General features: G+C 35.7%; 1 long non-coding RNA gene across 4 annotated transcripts; it reads left to right on the forward strand.

The window, feature by feature from the left end:
* The first annotated feature begins 397 nt into the window (after nucleotides 1–397).
* On the forward strand, nucleotides 398–22,249 carry LOC136290722 (uncharacterized). Of its 4 annotated transcripts, none has more exons than XR_010721335.1 (4): nucleotides 398–484; nucleotides 2,828–2,891; nucleotides 18,658–18,836; nucleotides 22,170–22,249. It is a non-coding gene; the product is annotated as an uncharacterized lncRNA (long non-coding RNA). The 4 variants fall into 4 exon arrangements; XR_010721336.1 differs by having other exon boundaries at nucleotides 22,194–22,246; XR_010721334.1 differs by lacking the exons at nucleotides 398–484; nucleotides 18,658–18,836; nucleotides 22,170–22,249 and adding exons at nucleotides 2,644–2,680; nucleotides 3,265–3,301; nucleotides 5,048–6,615.
* The last annotated feature ends 1,253 nt before the right edge of the window (nucleotides 22,250–23,502 follow it).

The following is a 23,502-nucleotide window of genomic DNA, read 5'->3' on the forward strand; positions in this document are numbered from 1 at the left end:
ACATCCCATTTTTTAAAACTTCTTTTTTTACCATTGGTACCTCAAAAGCCCTCCATCATAGCTCCTATGCTTATTGTTGGTTTTAAAAATAGACTGATTTCTCCCTGAGCATGTCAATGACACAGCTTCAGTCAGCAAGATTTTGGATTCCCATTAGTGCTCTATTTTCCTCCTTAGGGATCGGTGGCCTCCTTGGCAGTATGTTTGGTGCTCCCCATTAGGCACTGCATTGTGCTACCACTAAACCACATATCTAGCTGGCTTATGGTCATTTCACTCTCCATCATATGGATTTTATGTCATTGCAATGTATAAGTGCTCTTAATATCTTCACCTTTCTAAATAGCAAAGCTAGTTCATTGTTCTGTGAATTTCTTTACAGCCTGCTTCTTTGATGGGATTTGGGTATTCTCAAGAGCCAAATAAGAAGGTGTGTTTAAATGTCCTGGGCACCCCAGTGGCTGCTGCAGTGCAGTGGAATAATGTAAGGAAATGTAGTTAACCTTTACACCATTTTATGTGCAGCTCTGTTTATGGAGAATGGAGATGATGGCAAATCTGTATTTTAAGAGAGAATATTGAACAGATGTGTAACAACCTCATTATATGATATTCTAATAACACTGAAATTGTTTTTAAAGGGACAGTTGTCTGTCTTACTGTTGTGTCACACACAAAATTGAGACAAGCTACAGAGGAATCAGCTATTTTACTATTTTACTAAATACTACTTTACACGAAAATTTGTCACAAAACTAGAACCCTGAAGCTTCCTCAAAATACCCAAATTTTCTGCTTTCTCTGCTCTATACAAACACAAGTGAATCAGAGAACTAATCAAGGATATAAGGATATTTCTTCTCAGTCTATCAATTTAATGTTTAAAAAAAATTTCATCAGAGACTTCACTCCTGTTTTATTAGCATTAGCTACAATCCTGGAGTCTTAAAGATGTCTTAGGGATTCTATGTCTGTGTCACCTAAGCAGTGTGCTTTGTTAATAAATTTAATAGCCCTCCAAGCATGACATTTTTATTTTAGCTACAGTAAAACTCTTCTGCAAAATCTGCGGGTTAAAGATATTTCACCTTCTGTCTAGACCTGTTCTTCAGCCCTTTCCTTTGTTAGAAAGGAAAATGGTTGTAAATTCCTGAAAGATACAACTGTAGGCTTGAGTAGATTTTCTGAATGTCATTTCTTGAAGACATTATAAAATGATGCTGCCTAATGTAATGTAGATCAGTCAGCAAGATATTGTTTATATCAATAATGGGGTCATCATAAGCAGTATTAAAATATGTCTGATACCCTTCCCCCAGGAATTAAAGAAAGAGGTCTATCAACCACCATAGAAGAGAAAATATGATTTTTTGTTTTACAAAATAGTTCTTGAAGATGTGCTAAATTGTGAAAATAGAAATTTTTTTAAAATGTAGCTTTTTATAAATTTAGAAAATTTTGGGGATTACACAAACTCCACAACAGCATTGAATTTTTTGAAAATCTTTTTCTTCAACAACTTTCAGCTATTTTGTCCTTGAAATATGACAGTAACTGGAGAACCTTTAAAGGAGATTCAAGTGACTGTGACAATGGGGTTGAATCCTGAGGTGTTTCGGGACATATGTTACAAAACTGGCAGAGATTGAACAATCTTTAAACTAGACCAATCTTGTAATTAGTCTCTGAAAGCTCCATTGCCCTCAATGTGTCCTCAAATATAAAACTGCGTATTAAGGAGTTATTTTAGAACTATATAAAAGGCAATTTTAATAATGAAGTCTTTTCTAATTCTTATTTTCTCTTCCAACGTCTGAAGGCATTCAGGAATCCCAGAGCATTATTTTGTCTTCAAGGATTTTAACAGAGTAATAGAAAGATATTCGTGCCAGAAAATTCCTTGCAGGTGCTAACATATGAATAGAATACCATCAGAATCCATATTCTTATCTAGAAATTTTCAAATAATTATGTTTGCATCATTTGCAGGAAAAAAGAAATAGCTATAAATCTCCATTGCATCTTTAGAATTTTTACCAGTAATCACGGCTTGGTGGCATGAAGATGGAGACAAACATGTAATCATTTATGATATAGGTTACCAAAAGTCTTGAAGTAGAGAATTTCTTAGAGAAAATGCTTCAGCAGACTGGAAAATAAACTTCTCGCTGGATTTCTGAAAATAATTTTGCCTATGGAATTTGGAGCATAACAATAACTTGATTCTTTTAACATTTTAAAAATATTTTATAGGATAAAATTAAAACCTCAGGAGATTAAAAGAGGCTCAAAGCCCTCCTGAGATAAGGCTATGCCAGATCTGGAGGATGTGCTTGAGGCATCTATCAGTTTCAGTCTTGCAGTGAGCTGGAGAAGTCAGCTCTATGCTGCTTCCTTGAATAAATCCACTGTGGTAGCTGAATTCATAGCACACTAAGTCTCAAGGAACTATGTGTTTTGCCCCCAAGATAAAAGTTTAGAAGTTTGATAAGCACTGTCTACCTAATAAAAGAACACTACAGTAACCTGTCTATGTAAATACTTAGTTAAAACTGATGTGAATCATATATAAACATAATTGCTTAAACTGGCTAAGAGCCAGTTATGAACAGCAATTCCTTTTTCTCTCCAGAACCACTTAGTAAGAGAAAGCCCTGTGTGTGTTCACAAGCTTTACATGGTAAGAAGGATGTTTTAATTATTTTCTTGTCATTTATTTTATCACCAAGTAAGAATTGACGTCTTGCTTTTTTTTTTCCTTTTTTTTTTTTTTTCCCTTTTTTTTTTTTTTTTTTCTTTGTCTTTTTCTTTTTTTTCTTTTCATTAGCTGGAAAGGTGTGCAGTCTTTTTATATTCTTGTACTGAGAGAAGGATTAAAAAGAAAGCAGTAGGTAAGCGTCCTTGTTTAATATATGTTTGTAAAACACTGACTCACTGCTTAATTCTAGCATTTGATAAATATCAAAAATGGCCGTTACTCATTCAGAATTATAATATTGCAGGAAAAATTACTTCACTTAGAAGTTTTTAATAATGCATTTGTAAATATGGATATTTTATAGTATGACTTAAACTCCTCTGAATTATCCAAAAGGTTCCAGGCTGTGTTGTGAAAGTATCTCAGATTAAAAGATTTGAAAAATTACCAACTTAAAAATATTTTAAACCTGTTGAAATGGTTTTTCTCCATTTATATCTAAATGAAACTTGGCTATTTTTATGTCATGTGCATGCTATTCTACTTCCTAAATACTTGTATTTTAGAACTATCAGCCATGAAGACCCTTAGCAGCAATTAAAGGTATGTTTTTGCCCTAGGTTGTATGAAATGCACTAAAATTGGTTGATGGTTGATGACATAATTTGTAAAAATGTAGATGTGACTGAGAAGAGTATTAGATTCTGTTGTTCTATTTGATCAGGTGGAGTTTTCTGTTCTTTTCCAAGAAATTTTACTCTGCAGTAGAGACAATGCCAGTAACTAAGAGAAACTGGAGAGAGAAAGTGGGTGCTGTTTTAAGAGCACTTCTGGAGCTAGGGGAAGGGAAGGCAACCCCAGACAGAAGAGACTGTGTTGAACATTGATGAGAGATGGTACCAGTGCCTCAACATGCAAGTGGGTTGGGTAGGATTAAAAAAAGAAAAAAAAAATCTATATCTATATCATCTATATCTATATCATCTCTATCTATATCTATCTTTGTTTGTCACTTCCTTTTTAGCGGATAAATTAAAACAAGCAGTCACCAACCCAGCTGAACTGTCACTGCAGCTCTGTGCTTCAGGGCAGAGCTGCAAACATGAGGTGGTTGCTGTTCCCAGTGGAACAGGGGCCAGTGGGAATTGGCGTGTCAGCACTGGCAGGATCTTCCTGGGCTTGCCTCCCCATGTGGCCACTGAAGTTCTGCGTGAGCACCATGAAAATTTTCCTTGCTAGGGTCTGGTTTTGGAAGAAAGCTTTGTGGTAAGAGGAAAAACATCACTGAAAATATTTTGCTGCTGTCTGTCCTCAACAGGATTGTACCCCTTTGGAAGAAGATAAATCAGGGTGATAAATTCTGTGTACTACAAGCTTCAAAGCATAGAGTGTGTATCATACCAAATTAAGAAATACATTATAATCTCTTAATATGAAGACAGAAAGACTATTTAACATAGTATGCCAACCAGAGATAGGATGGGGAACTCATCAAAGCACTTCACAGAAAGCAAAGAAAAATAAGTTTGCTTCTGTGGCCAGTGCTCAAAATTATAAATCCAAAAGAAAAACACAGGAAAAGAAAAAAAAAAAAGAACTAGTGAGACTTCAAAATCAGAAGAATGAAAGAAGACTGAAAATAACTTGAGACTGCCTAAGGCAACCCTTAAAAGCAGTCAGATGCAAAATATTTGTGGAAATGTGAAGTATAACTCAAATTCACCGAGAGAAATAGTTAATTTAATTGGTGAGGTAAGCATCAGAACTCCATTTATATTTTGAAAATTCTTTGAGATTTTAGTTTTAAATGAGTAAACTTTTCTAAACACAGAAGAGGGTAAAAGTCATGTCTGGTATGTATCATAACTCTGTAAAATTAAGTAGGACTGCAAGACCAAGAACAGCACATAAAATACCAGTGAGGAAATGAGAAGTGATAGAAAATTACTTTTATTTAGTAAAGACATGTATCTTAAGTCTCTGTGTAATCTGAAGATCTGAACTATGGTAGCATAGACAACTCATGAACTTCTACTTTGTAATCTCTACAAAAAAAAGAAAAAAGAATGATCGGTAGAGCTGTGCACAAAATATTTTCCTGTCACCTTTATTTTTATCTAGTTTAAAACTATTGCTAATCTGTGCCGGAGATGAAGTGAAGCTCTTTCAATTTTATCATTCAGTTGTAAGTAGCTATTTCCTGTTGAAACAGGACATTCTGGACTATGGGACACCTGATTCTGGGTTTTATTCAAGCAGCTGCTCTGAAAGAGGTGAAAGAGTTTTTTCAATACAAGTCCAGATGCCCAGCATCTGAAAGGTCTCTACTTTTTTTTTACCTTTTCCCAGGAAATACTCAGCTGCCCAAACCACCGAGTCAAGAAGAATCAACCAACAATTCACAGCAACAAGTAGTGGGGTGCTATTATATGGTGGCAAACATGAGGTATTTCAAGTTAGGAGAACATTTTGTCATTACTCAGGAGTTTCTTCTCTAGTGAAAACATTATTGGGTTTGTGAGGAAATGTAATCCTCTGTCTCGTTATGGATTGGAAGCGTAAACTCTTAGAACTATTTACGATGTGAAAAATGTCAGCTTTTTCAAAAAGACCCTAATGAAATGCAACATAGTCAAAATTGTGGAACAAGGAAAAGTGAAAACAGCAGCTGCCTTTTAAAAAAGTGAGTAAAATGGGGAATTGGCAAATTCCTTTCAAATGACCCACTCTAGTGAAAGTATAATTTTATCCTCACTTTAATTAATCTAATCAAGATAATGCGTAATTAATTGCTTAAAACTGGATGGTGGTTTGGAGAAAAGCAAGTAGAAATTCTAAGTAACTGTTTACTGAGCAAGCAATAGGATTATTAGCTCTCATTTTAATCCTCTAGGATAAAGAATTTCCCAAGTAGCCCCACCCTACACCAAGCAGTCCTTGATCTCCCAATTACATTTTCAACAGAGAAAGTTTCATAGAAGTTAATGATTCTGCACATAGTTGAGTATCCTTATATGTGTAAACTGAGGGTTTCTAATTGCAGAGAACAAGCCATTAAAATACACATTTAGTCATACTTCTGCAATTATTATTATTCCCTCTTCTTGGTTTTTAGAGTTTCTGGAAAAATTTACAGTTCAAAACGCTTCTAGTGTATTCCATTAATAACCTTTTGAACTCCGCAGTTTTCCTTACAGTAAATGCAATAAAATGAAAACATTTAGTGCATTGCAAAAAAGCCAATATTAATTTCAAGTAAAATACTATAGAAATTACTTTTTTTCTGAATGCAATACAAGACAGGCAGATGTGTTCTGATAGCAATCAGTTATTTCCCATGTCCTGGAAAATATTTGGCAAATATTTATTCAGTTTCTAATGCCTGCCAGGCCATGGATCTGTATGTCATGATGTGAGACATGACTTATGAGAGACTATGCCTTGCCATAGAAAACAGATCCTTGGGGCTCATTGGAAATCTCCATCTCTTTTTAGGTAAACAATCATCCACAAAGGGACTTTTTCTGTGTGCATACAATTGCGTAATTGCGTTCTAAAAAGTTCTTCCTTTCCTGTAAAATTTGGTTACTTCAAACAACCCTAAAAAGAATGGAGATAGAAGGAAAAAGGGAAAAAAATCATTATGTTGTCTTGCAAAAGAATCAGAAAGAACAGCTGAAACAAAGATGGGAGACTCCCTGCATTACACAGATGTTTCCCTGGAAAAACCTCAGCCCTTTGTGGACTTAAGTCATAAGAAGATTGAAAGTTAGCTCTGATTTTTGTCAGGAACATGTAAAATGGTATAGTTAGCTAACTCAGAAAATATTTTTTTAAAAAAATCTTTTGAATTTGGTAAGTTTACAAAAAATGTATTTTTTCAGTTGTAATTTATAAAGTGTGCTTAGAAAATCTAAACCATTAAGAGTAAAATTTTTGCCTATTATTACTTGTCTGGTATGAAAGGTCTTGCAGTAGTTGAAAGAGAAAATGTAATGGTGGTTAAAGGAAAGAAGAAAAAATTACGCTTTAAAAATATCATCTCACCTGGAGGGATTTAGACTATTAGATTTAGATTTTAAGCAATAATGTCTTTCCAGCCTAATTGAGCACCACACTACGAGCTGGAATTAGGATTTAATTGAAGCAGAGTGGATGCAACAGGGTTGGAACCTATGTTCAGCTCATGTGGTACAGAAATCCCTTTTAGACACCAACAGAACAGGAGGAGGAGGAAAAAGGGGGTCCGAACCCTAACCCCAACCCTAAACCTGAGCTTAACTCTAACCCTGAGGGCTCAACCCGAATGCTAACCCAAACCCTAACCCAGAACCCTGACCAGAATTCTTCCATAGATCCAGCATTAGGTTTGCAAGCCTTAAAGTGGATGTTAATTCCATTTTGGTGCATCTGAGGAGTGTTTAATCCTCTTAATTTTTCTGGAAAACTTCTGGCGTTTGGCCATTCCTTGTTTCATACTTGCATTTCAAATATTTATGGATTCATATTGTTGGAACAGTGATAACTGTCATTACAGTGTTTGGACAATGCCTTTACTGATATGCTTTAACTTTTGGACAGCCCTGAATTGGTCAGGTTATCCTGGTAAGTTCCTTCCAAGTGAAATTTTCCATTCCATTTCCAACCTGTCAAACAAACCCCATTTTGTTTCTCAGCATTATCATTTGCCTATTAATGTGACATTTTCTCCAGAGGAAATCTGAGGAAAACAGGCACTGGAGATACACAGGCTTTTCTTGTGGCAGTGGGTCTTTGGATAGCTTAAGGTCTCTTAGGTTTGCTCTTTTTTCAATCCTGCCCTGTAAACAACTCATTCTAACCCTGTGTGAGCTGGCACATCGTTTTGTGTGGTTAAACATGAACATGTTCTAAGTTTAAAACAAAACGGAGAAAATGTTTTGGGGCTTTTTTCCATCAAACTTTTTTTTTTTTTTTTTTTTTTTTTTTTTTTTTTTTTTTTTTCTTTTTCTTTTTCAGTCAGCATATCCCATTTATGATGTCCCTCTGTCAGTGCAGTGAAGATATGATGCACTGGGTAAAAATAAGTAGCTTAGGCCAACAAATAGCTGGGAACTGCTCCATAAAGTATGCATTGAAATATGGCCTTGAGGTTGTGAGGAAAGGCTGCAGGACCAGCACACTCAAATTTCCTCACCTCCTCACCTCATAGTGACCTGTGGCCTCCAAGAGAGTTTCTTTCTGAGAGCCAGGCAGAATGATAATGACAGAGGGTCAACAAGTCAATACCATCCCACCTCCCAGGGATACAAAATACAAAACCTCCCAGGATGCTCCTGAACCTGGCAACTGTGAAATGTTCCCATTTTCTGTCATTAGCTCTCACCCAGTACACCAAGCATTCCACAGTCAGCCATAGAGGAAATCCATGATAGAAATGGAAATGGGTTGTAGGTTTTTCGGGTGAACAGTTTGTAGCTGGTTGAGAAATTCTTTGGCAGAAGGGACTGTGAAGGGTCTGCAGACACAATATAGCCAGCGTTACAACACTGCCCAAGCCCACGGCTATGCTCTCAAAACCCCAGGCTGTCTGACTAAATAATTTCAGAGCAATCAGAATACTCTAAATTGCTTTTTAGGAGCAGGCTGATTCTTGGTAGTCTGAAATTCAGAGTTTAATATCTTGGTGATTTCATTGTACTTAAAGGTCCCTGGACAGTCAACCTACTTCTCTCTTACAAATTTCTTTATTTCTAAAAACTTTGCATAGTTTTTGTATGTATTTCACTTTTTAGACTCTTTGCATTTATTTATGATATTTTTCTTTTCGTCTGCATGTTGTGGCTGTTACTTGTTATAGCATTATTATACATAAACATCCTTAACCTTTATAACTAATGAAATGTAAACAAGCAGCAGGTATAATTCCTGATCAAAGTTGAATTATATTAATTCAAAAAATATACTTGCCTGTTTTAAACAGTATTCTTCTCAAGCTTATTCTTTTGAGTGACTTTTTTCGGGGGGAAATTCTTTATTGATTTTTTTTTCTTTTGTATTTATGCCTACCTGATGCAGTATGTCACATTTTGAATAAATCTTCAAATGCAATCACCCCAATGTAAAAACTCTTTGGCAGCCATTGTCTACTAGCCTACTATGTATCTGTTTAAATATAGAGAGATGCATAAAAAATAAACTACCAGTCTTAAAAAGTAGATTTCACGAAAGAATACAAATTTATCTTCTTCCAGATAATGTCATATGAGATCATAAATTGATCTGAACGGGCTGCTGGCAGCCTACTTTTTAACTGTATTAGGTTTGTCTGCATTAAATCAAAATGGAAGCAGCTGCATGTGTGTCTAAAAGTCAGATTCCCATTCAGCAGCAGAGACACAAAATCTGTAGGAGTAAAGATTCCTATCAAAGATGAGATTATTAAGTGAACAATAACAAAGAAAAAAGCAGCCTCATGAAAATCTCCCCTCCTAATTGTGTTTAGCATCAAATCAATATGGTATTAATGTTGCTGATTATATCAGTGGGATCCTGCCCTGTGTTGTTATACTCTTCTATATCTTGCTGAGTAATGGTTAAAATACCATCATAGATTATAGTCCTCAAAAGGATTTTTGCTCATTAAAACTCAGTGAAAATGCGGTTTTTATTCTTATTAAGGTCCATGTCAGCTCCAGGAAGTGGATTATCCTCTTCCACAGTCTTCCCTCTCCATTTATCATCTTTCCAGTCACTAGATATATACTCTTCCTGACAAAAACAAAACAAAACAAAACAAAAACCAAAAAAACAAAACAAAACAAAACAAAAAAAAAAAAACAAACCCCAAAACAAACCAACAAAACCACAACCGAATAAAAACAAACAAACAAAAAACCACAAAAAAAACCCCAAACCTAGAAAAACTTCCAAAATATATCTGTTTGGTTTAATTTCCCTTGTGCGTAATTCTTAGAAATCAGTCCAAAATATTACACACAGAATAAAATGTATGTGACAGTAAGGCAGATGGGGTGAACCATGAGTTTAGGGAAGAAATGTGTGGGAAAGGTATCAGGGAAAGGAAAAGACAGGATTGGATTCTGACTGTAGAGCACTGAGAAAGAACAATAACATGGAACTTATGTATTCTGAGCCTCAGTCACCCTCGGGATCACAGCTGGTTGTTTTGGACATAGGTTTTGTACAGTAGCATAGTGAAAAAAAGGATTATTTCCCTGATGGCAGCAGCTGGTAATTGTTCCTGGATGATGGGATGTGCTGCAGTTTCTGCTAAACTAACAACTTACACCAACTATATTGCATCTAGCGTTTCTGCTTTTTTAAATTGCCATTTATGATGGTAGGCATAATTAACACCATTTTCAATCTCATTTGCATCCTTTTCTTTTCTCCTTCCCCTCAGTTGTGGGAACTTCTTTTCTTTAATGTAAGTTCTTTTCCTTTAGCAATTCGTCTGCCTTTCTTAAAGCACTTGGGGCACATGCTTCAATTCCTTTTTATTTTCTATAGTGACTTCCTTTATCTCAGGCTTACTTCCATTGAAGCAGAGCAAAATTTTACAGATAAAGATAGAGAGTACACTTTTTTCCATTTACAAACCTATATCTGTGCAAATCAAGTATTTAGATGCTGTGGACTAGTTCTGTACAAAGGACAATGACAATGAAACACTGCACTATAAAATTTAAATTTAGGTGCCCAACAATTTCCTAAAATGTATATTTGGAGCCCATACTGTCCTAATCCACTACACAGGAAACTTGAGTAGAATTCAAGTCAAGGAGCTCACTGGAGAGCCTTTGAAGATAACTAAGGAGAAGGCACTCTCCAGAGACAAAGTTCATTCTTGAGCAGACAAAAAGGGGCTTATGCCACTTTAACAATAACCTCAGCAAAATTCTTTTGTTTAATCCTTAAAGCAAGGAATTGTTTTTTCTTTATTTTCTACTTGGAAATAGCAAAACAAATTAAAAATCTTCCTGGTTGCTAGGTTTGAGCATTCCTTGGAGGTTGATTTTGAACAGGCATTTAAATTCCAACTGTTAGAGAAGAAGAGGGAGTGGAGAAGGAGACGGGGATGAAAAACATTAAATATACTCTCCTCACTGTAGTTAAAGGTAACTTGGTTTTGAAGCTTTCTTGAGCCTTAGCCATGAGGTGGATATCAGGCTGCTCAGCAATATCAGCAGGATAAAGCCACATTATCCATATGAACAGTGGTGGAGATGTGAATCATGGAGGTTTGCTGGGAGGAAACTTTGACAACTGGTGAATTTTTAGAGCACCTAAAGATGCATGAGTGTCTCAGTTGCTGGCAGCTGGACCAGATGATCACTGTAGGTTCCTCCCGGCTGTAGCAGTCTATTCTAAAATTGAAGAAGAGCTACAATGATCCATTCAGGGACAGTGGAGACCATGGGCACCATGGAGTCTGATCTATGTCTAGCCACTTCCTTCAGCGTAACTTTTAAATTAGATTTTGGCAGTTGGATTTTCTTTTCTTTTCTTTTTCTTTTTTTTTTTTTTTTCCCCCTAGTTTTTCTTTGTATGCTTTTTTCCCCACTAAGGCTGAAGTCCAGGGCTGGTTTCTATTTGTCTGTGAGTTAAATAACGATGAAAATCAAACTTTTTATGAACTGCATTACGCTATATATGCCATATATACATGGTATATTTTTAAATCATTCTGCTCTTATACAATTCTTTTGGAAGTCTAAGGATGATTATGAGTTTGCTGTTCTATGGATATAGAAAAGGAAGCAAACAAGAATGGTGCTACATTTCTCAGTATTAAGCAATTGTTTGAATATAGATGTGCATTTTCTTTTTTCTTTACCTTAAAATGTTCCTTAGGATGTGGAGTTTAAGACACCAAAGGTAAATAGTTTCCATGGTCTCAATGTATAAAATAAATTATTTTGTAAATTGAACCTGGAAATGATAGATTGGCCATTCAGCCTTGGTTTTAAACAAAAAGCCGCAGAAATCCCACAATTCTATAGCGCAGATTTGTTAATATGCAGAGACCTTCAGAGTGGTCCTTTGGCTATCTTGCAAGGTGTTGAAAGTTAGCAATAAGTTAAAAAAAAAAAGAAAGGCTTTTGGGATCTTATGATTTTCTTCATGTTAAATACTGAAATAATAAATATTCCTATTTCTGCACTAATAAAGAGTCCAGAACACCGGTGTAGGGTGATCTGAGCAAACCCAAGTCTGCTAAATTGCTATTCCTGCCATAGTTACATCCTGTGCCAGTGGCCATTGCCACAGTGGCCATGCAGAGGTTTGTGTTTGGCATGGGCCAGTGGCCATTTGCAGTAAGTAGCTCAAATACAACTATCTTGTTTCAGAAGGTAAGAGAATTTTTTGTCACCTATAGAGCAAATACAGTGTAGGAAAATGGTTAGGGGTAAAATTGGAGAAAACCAGGAAATTATGCTCACATTGACCATGACATTGTGTTCAAATAGTAAGGAAGTTAGAGGGTGAAACTCTCTGGGTGAAATGCAGTTGCTGCTCCCTGGTTGGTACTTGGTCAGCATGTCCCTCTTCCCACACACAACACATGCTAAGGGGAAGAACTAAAAGGAGGTGGAGCAGAGTGGAGACACCACAGCCTCGCTCCGTAAAAATCCTTGCAAGAAAGGGAATTCAATGGTGCCCTGCAGCTGATGAGACTCTTAACAGCTGCCAGCCAAGGGGAAAAAAATGTCTTGTTGCTGAACCAGCAACCATTCAATAATTCTTCTAAACAGAGACCGCAGCTGTAACACTGTGCACACCTCCATCCCAAAGGCTGCCTCAGGTGTAATACTGACATTACCCACCTCTGAGCTACCCCCCCCACTGAACATGATGGATGACTGGAGTCATGCAAGCTCCACCTAAACATAAAATGTAATATAAAACCAAGTTAGTGTGAGTCCTTCAATGGTCCTGGCACTTGCCATCAGCAGGAGCTTACTCAGCTATGGAGACCTGGGAGGGCATCTCCTTTATGCTGTTGGCATGTGTCCCTCAAGCAGCCAGTCCAACTGCTCTCTAACCCTCTGGAATATTCACTGAAAGGTCCCCACAGTGGGATGCTGACAGACTGGTTGGGGACAAGGGGTTTGGCTTTCCTGGGGCACTGATAGACAAACCAAACACGAAGGGTTTGAAAAAATCTCCCCTTTTCATGTGACGCCAACATTCCTGTCCCACCTCATCTACAAGTACTCCATCTGCTACTGCCAAAATTCAAGGAGAGTCTATAGAAATAATAAAATTCTTCTTGCTATTGGAATTCTCTATAAGAGAATGCATGGAGTAAGTCAGAGAAAGGCCAAAGCACAAAATTAAATAACCTACCAGGGCACACAAAAGATAATAAATAATGCTATGAGTGCATTAGCAGTAAAAGGGAAACTCGGGAAAGTGCTGTCTGCTGCTAAGTGGTCTAGAAAAGCTCTTTGAAAAATAATGGCAACAAAATAACAAATGTTTTCGTTCAAGGCTTGTCCAGTGTATGCCGTTGGACATTGTCAATATAAGTAATACAATCACTGTAAACCACAAATATTTTCTATCAGACTAAAGAAAGATGGATTTGGATACTTGAACAAATTGTGGTTTGAATGGGCTAAATGAGATAAAATTGATTCAAAGGTTTCCAAAGTATGGTTGAAACAGTGTCAGAGGCTGACTGATTATCTTGAAAAAAATAACAGGAGAGCTTCCAGAAAAATGGAAAAAACCTCTTTTTGCTTAAAGGAATCACACGGTGATTAGAATGCTGTCAAGATAATATAATTTATGAAGATAATTAAACTCCTTATCAGCACCTAGGAAGAAAAAAACCTGTTATGACTAAGAGCTAGCGAGGAATATCTAGAAGAAATCAAGTTAAACTTACTGTACTATAAGCAAAGGTAACTTCCCATGTTATACTTTTAGATAAAAGAAGTAGATGCTTTATAAATGATTTGAGTGATTTTTTTTTTTAACAGTGTCTTTTTTGGCTGTTCAAGAAATGCCATGAATTTCTAGACAAAGCATTGAAATGAATCTGTATAATCCCTGCTTAAAACAATCACTCTTTCCTTCAACAAAGATCCTTTCACTTTTGTGGGGTTTATTTGATTATTTGGCCTTTGGTAATAATAGATGATCAATACAGGGTATTGTTGAAATCAGGCATTAAAAAGTAGTCATGATTTTGGACATCCAAGGTTATTAACTTGCTTTATAATGCTGTATAGGAAATGCATGAGATTCATTTGTCCAATATTTTGAGATATTTCTGCAGAATTGTGACTACTAAAAGCTTTTTCAAGACAGACATCCTTATTGTAACAGCCGAGGCTTTAGAAAAAGCCTCACGTTGCTGATGATTAAAGTGTTTTCAATAGTTTGTCTAGTTGCTTAATGGTATGTGAGTGTTGATGTAGTTGGACTAACATGAAAATCTTTACCACAGAATTTGATGAACATCAAGGTTTCAGTTACTATGCTAAATTACTGAGGAGGAAGTACTGTTGTAAATGTAAAAAAGTGATGTTGTAAAGGCATCATTACATGGTATCTACTTGGTTTTTTTTCCAGAAGTTCATAGCAATTTTTTCAGGAAGCCAGAGATAAAAGAGGATTCATAGTGCTGGTTATTCAAGAGTGTCCTTTTGGCAAAATTATAATCACATGGAAAAAATTGAAAGAATGTAACACAATTTCTCATAAAAAGCCTTAGAACCAGGATTTTGAGTTAACCTGTGTTCAGCCCTTAATCCTTTAAATCACAGTGCCCTTTTCTCTTCCTAGACTAACAGAAGACTAAACTGCTGTATTTTTTAGGTGATGTAATCTGTAGGATCTGTTATTAACCAACCACCTTGGATAAAGAACCCCTAAACCCATTTAAATGCTGGGGGTCTGGGTAGTAGACATCTCATTAATGAGATAAAATGGTCTCCTTATGAAGTGAGAGTTTGTGTCACAGTCTTAAAGGCAGGTGTTACACTCCAGTCCTGTTTGTGATGTGGAGGTTTATCCAGTTTTGAGTTACTGGGTCTGTAAAAGGCTGAAATGGTGTTGGGAAGAGCTCAAACAGGAAAACTACTGGGCTTGCTGCCTTTAATGAAAGTTATCCTTGGTAGATCAGTTGTCAAAAATTGTTTAAAACTGCCACTGAAATACTTCAGGAGACAGGGACTTGGCTTTTCCCTAATGTCATCTTCCTAATCTAGTGAAAAGTAATAAACCGGCCTTGTTTCTTTAAGATGTGCCTTTGATGGATCTATATATATTTTGATTTAAAGCTGTACAAAATAATATTGCACAAAATAAATTGCAATGAAATATTTTATAATTGATTTAGGAAATATTCCTATAAGTGGCATTCTTATTGTAGTTGTATCCATTCAGATGGAAAAAAAACATTTATACAAAGTCATTGAATCGAGTACAACCCAGACATTAAATCTGCATTTTAAAGACTAAGTAAATAATATAGTTTCATTACTGAATCAATGTATTCAGAAATTTACATTTGATTTTACAGAAAAAATCAAATCTGAAGCTCTGCATAAATATAGCAGACTTCCTACTAGTGAGTGATTTGACAATTGTGGACAACAATGGTATCAGGTATAGAATATATATATATATGTGTATATATATATATATGTATATATATATATATCAATTCATTGAATACTTCAATTTCTGAAAGCCATTTCTGATGTGTCCAGCACATCCAATCAGGTGCAATCCCTTATGTATCCAAATGCTGATACTTCTGGTAGTTACCATAAAAAGCATTATAACTATAAGAAGTTGCAAATATTCTGCATATAAATTAAAGATGTTGGGATAAAACTGAAGATTGCTTTTTGCAGTCTACCTGTTTTTATAATAAATTTCGCAGCTCTTCAGGTGGGGACTTATAACAGTGCTGTGCTAGCAGTATTCTCTTCCTGATTATTTTTTTCCTAACAAATTATCTATCTTGAGATAAGTAACATCTGATGAAACAGTAGGTGAAAGGATAATTTTACAGCAGCAAAAATGAATGAAATAGTAACTTGAGGATATATTTATTTCACTGGAAGAAGGATAAATAAGGAAAAGGCTTTCTTCTAAAAACCAAAAAAATACTGAAGAAAAAACTGCTTTTGAAACTATCTTATGGGTGTATAATGTGAAAGGATCTTAAATACGGTGCAGATTCTGAAATGAAAGTTTTATGACAATGAAATCAATTTTTCCTCTCTTCTTTGATGTTTGCTATATCAAAGTTAAGTATACTTAATAAAAAATGGGTTTCTTTTTGATTTAATAAATTGATAAAAAACAATGCAATAATTCTTCTAAGTTTTAGGCTTAGAAAGGTCAAAATTCTTCTAAGGTACTGAGAAAACCAATCGACAGCATGTAGCTTATTGCCTTGCCTTGACATTGCATTAATCTCCCAGCACCCTTTATCAAATAACAATTCAGATAATTTCTTTCAAATGTTTCTCTGACATTTCAACAATTAAGCTGGAAAACAGTCGGTTTTGTTGCTGTTAAGCAACAAATGCTTTAATTGATTACCTGCTTTGCTAAAGAGAAAACAAAATTCTGTCAATAAAGTCCAAAACTCTGGTCAAAAGTAAACACAAAATATGCAATTGATTGTTGCTTATCTAGTGTTTTGATAATGAAATGATCTTTAAAAGGTCTTCAAAATGGGAACCAGATTTAAAGCATACAATTGAGTGAAAAGACCAACATGCCACACTGTATTATGCTGTTACCAGTGTTTTACACCATTATTTAAGCTGTAGATTCCCACAGGATGCAAAAGATACATTTAGAGCAAGACTCTGAAGACCTCCTTTTGGGCTTGTCAGCCCAATATACACAATCTGATTTTATTGTGCATATAAGACCTTAGAAAATATACAGCCTTCATCAAGTTAGTTTTGATCATTTGCATTTCTAATTTGGATCCCATTGTTGTTTTCAGAGATGACAATAAATTTACTTAGTGACCGTGTTAAGTTTTATCTTTAGTAAAAGAAATAGATATCTAAACAATTGTCTACAAATAAATAAATTGAATAACATGTACAATTTAAAAAAGTATATAGTACCTTTATTTACTAGAACCAGGAAAATGAGGAATTATACTTTTGATAAAGTAGTATGGGGGTTTTTTTTTGTTATAATAAATTGTGTCTAATAAGTGCAAAATTAAATTCTAATAATATAATCATTTCATTATGTTTGTTGATGAATTTTGACATAAGTATAATTGAGTGGATTGTGTAAGCAGTGAGCGAGTTACATATCATTCCTGGAGAAGATGATGATCATAGGTATGAAAGGCACAATCAAGGTGATTTTGCCACCCTGATCTTGGTTCTATAACCAAGTTTGAATGCTGGAACCATAACAAAGGACATTTGATGGAGATTATTGGTTTGGTTTGTTTTATATTTTAAAATATTGGTTTGTTGTTGATTGGTTGATTTTTTAAGGATAGATTTACCTATTGGTTTCTGCTAAAATAAACTTTTGTGAATGCGTCAGAGTGATAAATGTGAGAAAAAGCAAATTGAAGCAACTAGTAGTATTTCGATCCAATCTTATTCAAATCACATCTGACATTTAATAAATCACTATTTTTAGAATATGTTTTCCTGGAATTGGGGAATATTCTGTAGGTGCACCATCTCACAAGAAATTCACATTTCTCTCTCTCCCCAGGTTTCCGATGTGACTAGATCTCTTTTATGCAGTTTTTTCATCTTCAGTAATGATTACAGAGCTTTGCAGTCTGTTGTCAATTATAAATCTCACAAATATGCTTTTCATTTCTTATTACAGGACTTTAAATATTAAACCGGATTCTGAAATCCTCACAGAAATGGCATGACCTTTTCCCCTTTTTCAGGTTTTAGCACTACATCCTTTTAGCTGGTCTTCAAACTACATGATTGTGTTCCTAATTAATAGAATTTGAATTAATCATCAGTCATTGCAAAATTTCTGCATCATATCATTATAAAGAAATCTTTCTCTCAAAGAGCAGAGTGCAAGAAATAAATGAGGAGAGGCAAAGTTTGTGTTTGAAGACTGAGTAGCATTTCACATTGCTATTCTGATAGTCACCCCAAGATTTAAAACTGCCTGCAGTATGTTGTGTGGTTGTGGCTTTAAAAACCTCTGAAAACTGAATTCCACTTACTTTCTTGATAGTTTTAATTGCATTAATATTTAACTTACAAACTATATGATATGACTTTGATGTGAACTGCTTCTTGATTTCACTTAAATAAAACCAGGTGTTCTAGAGTCTTCAGTTATTTACAGAGAACAAGTTCTGTTGTCACATAATTTTTATCATCATGAAAAAAAAATTTATTCCTGAACAGGAAAGAGTAGAGAAATTTGAAAGGAAATATGTAGTACTTACTTTGTAACATTATGTTTTCAAAGCCATATTGAAGGTGTAAAAAGCAGGTGAGTTAGTATTCTGGTATCTTTTAAGTGATGGGAAGACTGAGTTGTAAAAAGATTAAGAGAACGGCTTAGGGCTCTTCAGGAATTATTAACAAAACCAGGATTATCTCTCTAAATGCTCTGGCTTTTAGTCCAGCCTTTTTCCACCTTGTTCACACGACTCACAAACAGAATCAGATTAGGTTAAGAGATTAATTAACAGCATCTTAAGTCTTCTGTTATTTTCTTCCACGCAGTATAATGTCAAAATCACTCAATATGATCTACGGAATCACACTGAATCTAATTGCAGTTCAGCTATCCTTAGCAATTCCTGCATTATCTTCTTCTCTATGTATCTCATGTGGATCAGCATGGAACTTTTTTAGCAGGAGTCAAAATAAGAAGAGTTTTGGGTTTTTATCACAGTATGATGTTTTACTTGAGCATGTGACTGTTAAGGATTTCACTGTCACAATTGTTATATTTTACAGGAACTTTCTAAACTGCTCATGACTGTTGAAGTTTGAAATCTGCATCTGCTTTTTTTCCTGGAAGAGAAACATTAAACGTCTTAGTAGTTTTTAACTACTTGGAGGAGATTCAAGATGTCTCTTGGATATTAATTTTGTTCAAAGCCCCAAAACCTAAATTTGTGTCTACATTGATACAGGTAGGTGTATGGTTACATAGGGGTCTTTATGTCCCCTGTATAATTTCTGTAATATTTAGGATATTTCCCAAGTCCTCTTTTCCTAGCCTCTAGAACCAGGAGAGGTGTGGATGTTCAAATACAGTTTTCTCTTCAGCGTATTCTGTCAGATCCTTTAGGGAATTTTCTGACCTCTGAATAATTTTTTCATTATTATTCTGGGGGTACAGAGCTGTTAGGGGACACATTGTAAAATGAAGATAATTCAGGTGTGGACATTATGCTTTAGATGCTTCTTGGAGTTGGATTTTTTCCTGGCTGGACTGAGTTCATCCCAGTCCAAATCTGGGTTCTCCATCTGCCAGATCAAACAGGTAGGCAGCTTTCATTCTGGACTGTTTGTCCCAACCCTTCTGTCTTGCTGCTGAGGATGGATTCACTGTGCAAGAATCTGCACATATTTTAGTGTGGAGAATTCATAAAGGATGAAACATGTTGGTTATTGGAACAGCAGGAGGGTGGGGGATGCAGGGCAGGGAATAGAGAAGTTTTGAGTATATTTTGTGCCTCAGAAAGCACTACAGGCTTCTTTTCATGTAGTGTGCAGCACCACTGTGTTGGTCTTGACACAACTCTTCACGCAGTCAGTCGTGTGCTGACTGTGCTTGGAGAACAGATGTGCCACAGCCTTTTGTTTTCTGAGCTATATGATCTGCTCAGTTTGTCTGGAGCTCGCAGTGGTGTGCCAGGAACCAGCATTAAGCTTGATCTTTAGTTAATTTATGAAGTACTGTTCTGAAACAAGTGACAAAAACAGTATGCTGTTGGCATTTGAAGGTTCTAGGAATATAGAAAGTATTGTAAATACCAGGAACATTTGAGAAACAGCTTTGAGACTCCTTTGTTAAATATCTGCTTCTGTTTAAAGCTCCATCTGAATTTTAAGCACCACAGAGTAGAATAACTGTGCCTTTAATTTTTTTTGTCCCACAAAATAATAATTTGTTTTCTTGAAAAGTATAACAAAATTTAAAACTAAGATGTTTTCACTTTCTATGTTACTGGAAATATAACTGCCACTAAAAAATGAGCTGATCCCCTTTTTACCTCCATTTGTTTGCAATGAGATCACATTTTTGTAGTGATACAAAAACATCTACAACATATTAGAAATTCTGATACTAGTCATGAATTCTTGAATGCTCCTCTGTAAGATCCAGTTATCAGATACTGAGGAGCACTCTAAGACACAAGCAAAAGCTATGTGCCGTTATTAAAAAAAGATAACAAAAACTGGTGATGAACTACAATTATTCCTGCTCAGGAAAATCCTTGTTGAAAAGCACGTTGTTTGTAGGAAGCTGTGGGGTGTGGGTAAACTTTGTTTACTTTCAAATGGAGCATCAGGAGTCTGACCAAACGTGATGTGGTTGGGAAGAAAAAATATTATATATGTCATATGTCATTGTCATATACACTCAAAAATCAGAAGACTGAAAAGCTCTTTGTGTTACAGTTGTCCCTTTGCATGTCTTCTCACAGAAATAGTACTGCCTCATAATGTCTCTGAAATGTCAACCAGATTCAAGACTCTCTTTTTCCTTGTCTGGGGCCCCTTGCCTTTCAGGTCACAAATTAAAATCTTGCATAATTCTTTAATATCTCTCTTCCTATTATTATTATTACTATTATTATTATTATTATTATTATTATTATTATTATTATTATTATTATTATTATTATTATTGTTATTATTATTGTTATTATTATTGTTATTATTATCATTATTGTTATTGTTATTGTTGTTATTATTATTATATCCAGAAAATGATATTAAAAAATTAAGGTCACAAAGTCAATCATTACAATTAGAAAACACTAAAATTAAAATTCCCTGTGCAGCCTTTGTTTGGCTTGCTTGGACATGTGCATTATAATGGTCTTTGATTACATCACACAGAATATATTTTTTTAAATATGGGATCCCTGGCTCCATTAGTCAGAGATGGTAGTTCCTTAATCCGAGGTATTCAGTGTTTTGTTCTCTTGACCTTGTTCAGTGTGCAGACATGCCTTATTGGCTTCAAACTATTCAGACACCACTCTTTAAGCAGAAATTATTGATTTTTCTATGCTGTTGTCTAAATGGAACTCATTAATATAATGTCAGACATTACTTTATATTCTCAAAATTCTCATAAGGTTAAGGGATTTTATTATCTTCATTTCACAGATAGGTAATGGCCATGCAGAGAAATTAAGCTTAAGTATATTTGGGTGTCCAATTTGGGGTGTCTGTAACCTCTTATTCTTCTGTGTGCTCAGTGTAATTCAGAACAAACTCAGGACATGGACCCTGCTGAATTCTCTATTTCTTCTAAATAGTTATGAATCTGACTTGAGATCTGTAGTGGAAAAACCTCCAAAACAAATATAAAAACTAGCCTTTAAAAAGTCAATTACTTTTTTTTACAAAATTTGTAATAAAACTTTTTCTCAGGGATGCCATGGAGGAGGCTAACACCTAATCCAGGTCTACAGTGCAGATACAGCTGCCTTTTTTCACTCCTGAAGCTCTTTCTTCTCTTTCCAATATATTCAACAAAAAGTAAATAGATGGCATAAAGATATATGTGAATATGCAAAGTAGAATAAGATAATGGGAATAAGAGTGATTCTCTGAAGTTAAGAATGGGATATCAGTTGACAACAGCAAGTGGTTTAATAGCAGATACAGGCAAGGAGATTAAATTTTAGTTGGGGACATTATCTCAGTTTTCATGTCACTTTAAAATAAATTTTCTGCCAATCTTTGAGTAAGCTTAATGTATGATTGGGAAAGAAAACTTTATTATATTTGTGTTTATTGACACATATTAATATCAAATAACTGTGTAAGCTATACATTTTGGACATATATTCAAACAGAGAACATAAAAATATTCCCTCATATCTCACAACCATCTCATCAACACTACTGGAGTCTTTAAATCCCTAAACCAGGCCTCTGATGTTTGAACTATTAGAGCAGATGTCGAGCTGCCAGCTTCATTCTCTGAGTGTATCCATACTTGGCAGTCATAAAGTGTAGATTTTTGGATGAATTCACATATCTTTCCTGATGATGGAGGACATTGGAGTTTCACTTGGGAATCTGGAGGGATTCTCACTGTAATGAGAAGGTTACAGCTTATTTCATACTGACTTCATCATTTCCTGCTTCTCCTTAGTCTGAATGTGCTTTCTTCCCCTACAGACTACCTCAGTTCTCACCCATCAATTCCCTGCTCCTTTCCTTTCTCTTTCACAGGATTTCTTCACGTACATACCATTTATCTTTGTGTCCCTTTCCAGGATCAAATTTTTATTTCTTTACAGTTGAGGTGAAGGACATCTTCCATTGTGATGTATGGATTCCAGCAGACAGTGTCAGCACAAGCACATGACAGACCTTTAGCTCCTTTGCCACACGTGGTATGTGGAAACATTTATTTCACTAAGATTATCTTATTGAGGGCCTCGTCAAATGGTATAATAAGGAAAAAGAGTTAAGCCATAGACAAAGTGACACAAACTTGATGGAGTAAAGTAGAGACAAAGCCACGAAACAAGCCTCAGTCATACTAATTGTTGGGCTGTTGATGCCTTGGGAAGGCTGACCTGAAAAAGAGACTGGACAGAACTAGAGAATAAAGTAGATGTTTATTGAATGGCCTCCAGGATCCGCCTTGGGCAGGACAGGGCCTGACCAGGGCTACACCCAAGGTGGACTAAGAATGGTCACAAAATGGCTGACTGGTCACGAAGTATTACATTTTTAAAAGCTTTGGGCCATTTGCATATTGGGGTTTAATTTTCCAATTACAGCTTCAGGTTGCGAGGTTTCATCCTTCTTGTTCTTCCCTTGAGTCTACTGTTTTTTTTACTTTTGGGCTTGAAAGTTGTCTTTGGTCTCCAGCAGGAAAAGGATTTGTTTTGTCTTCCTACTCTGTGAAGGGAGCTGACTAGAATTTAATATGAGGCTCAGAACTACACCCCTAGGCAGCACAGAATCTGAAAACCAGGAAAACCTGAGGGTTCAAAATGGGGAGGACCTCAGTAGGACTAGGCAAACTGATGAGGGAAAAGGCAAGGGAAGGGAGTGGGGAGAAGGGGCCTGTCACTATGCTTATGGAGTAAGCCTCGTGCCTGGTCACCACAGTCTGTCCCATCTTTTGTTAATCCTAACCAGGTCTCTGCATATCTCACTGCCTATCCACCTGCGAGCACTGCAAGAACTGGGTGTCATCCACTGGAGGGGAGTGGCTATGAACAAATCTTAGCTGCTGGGTCCTTGTTCAGCTTTGCTATGGGTTGAACCTGCAAGTGGGAAATCAGCATCTGTGATGTCCCAAACCTGGGACTGCCCTGCACTAGGCTCCAGAGGCTGGGCAAAGGAGGAAGTCCTGGGCCAGGGCTGCTCTAATATCCCTTAACAGACAGGTTTTCATCTGACAGAAGTAATTTCAGAGATTAAATTGGGCAGCATAATATTTTCAAACATTATAATCATAATCCAGCCTGATGCATGGTGCAAATATAATGAAAAGGGTCTTTTTTTAAGTGTGGAGGGCTAATAATCCCATTTTTTAATAGTGAAGCTTTTTGTAATACTTACTTCCTAGGTTACAGGATCTATATATGAGAA

Source organism: Chamaea fasciata, unplaced genomic scaffold (assembly GCF_029207755.1).
Source record: "Chamaea fasciata isolate MVZ Bird 193981 ecotype frontalis unplaced genomic scaffold, bChaFas1.0.hap1 SCAF_6, whole genome shotgun sequence".
NCBI lineage: Eukaryota > Metazoa > Chordata > Aves > Passeriformes > Sylviidae > Chamaea > Chamaea fasciata.